The sequence below is a fragment of the Antrostomus carolinensis genome, unplaced genomic scaffold (genome assembly GCF_000700745.2).
Source record: "Antrostomus carolinensis isolate BGI_N321 unplaced genomic scaffold, ASM70074v2 scaffold17084, whole genome shotgun sequence".
Taxonomy (NCBI): Eukaryota; Metazoa; Chordata; class Aves; order Caprimulgiformes; family Caprimulgidae; genus Antrostomus; species Antrostomus carolinensis.
Window position 1 is genome coordinate 33,109 of NW_010311585.1, and position 1,225 is coordinate 34,333.

The window sequence follows — 1,225 nt, forward strand, 5'->3', positions numbered from 1 at the left end:
AACTACATGGTTAAGTCACATGATTTCACTTAGGATTTAGTAGTTGATCTCAAATCCTTTTCCAGCACATTGCTGTGAATCCAAAGTGAAGGTGTGTAACTGAGGTGTTCTCCTTAGTGAACAAGATTTCTAACTCTGAGTTAGCAACTTTACTAACAGAGAGTATATGAGCGATTTCTGGGTTGTCTTGTTTATATTTTGCAGATCAATCTGTTTAATGCTTTTGATTAAATGAATTGAATGGAGAAATAGTTACAGTGTTTCTAAACAAAGTTTAGCTCTAGCAAAGTTCAAACAGATCCTGGAATTAAAAGTCTACAAAGTAAATGAACGGACAATACCTAGAAAGTACAAATATAAAATACTTTCAGATATACTGCTTTCCCCTTTAGTATTTTTTTTTTCTTAAATGTCTGTCAACCATCTGTTTTCTGAAGTGCTAGGACTGCTGATTAACACATATATGATGCAGGGGAAAAAAAAAAAAGAAAAAATTGCCTTTTCTAAAAATGCAGTTTTTGTGGGGTTTTTTTAAAGTTTTTTTTGTTCCTGGATATTATAAATAGTTTCTGTTCCAGGAAAGTGTAGTAGTTGCTTTAATATATTTTGTGTTGTGTTTTGTTATACAATGTTATTTGAATATTTCAGTAATAATATGTCATATTTAGACTCATCAGCTTCTGATGGAGACACAAGTATGTATCAAATATATTGTCTTAACTTTGTAATAATTTATTAACGCAACTCAGCATCTTTTGAACTCTGTGGTGTCAATCTTGACAAGTAGTAAGCACAGAGCTCTGAATGTTGAGAGTAGGCTAATTCTATGAGTTCTTGTGAATTTAGCTAACAGTAATTTCTAATGAGTAAATTTTTTTATATAAATACTTAGAAGATAAAGAATTATAACAGAATAATATTAATGGTTGTGCAGGCTAGTACAAGACCTGTGGGGGAACTAATTTCCACTCATACTCTATCAGATTTATTTCACTCATAGGAATTTGTACTGGTTCTCAGAACTGATTTTTATCCACACTACGTGGTTGATCGTACATCCCCTGCAATGTGTAGATCTCAAGAGTATTACTGTGTTTAAGAAGAAAATAGGAAAAATAGGTTGGGAGAGTGTATTTCTTAAAAAAAAAAATAAAAATATAAAAAATGCAGTGTTTTGAAGCTTATATTTCAAGCTTATACTTTAATATCTCAAATAAACTTGTTT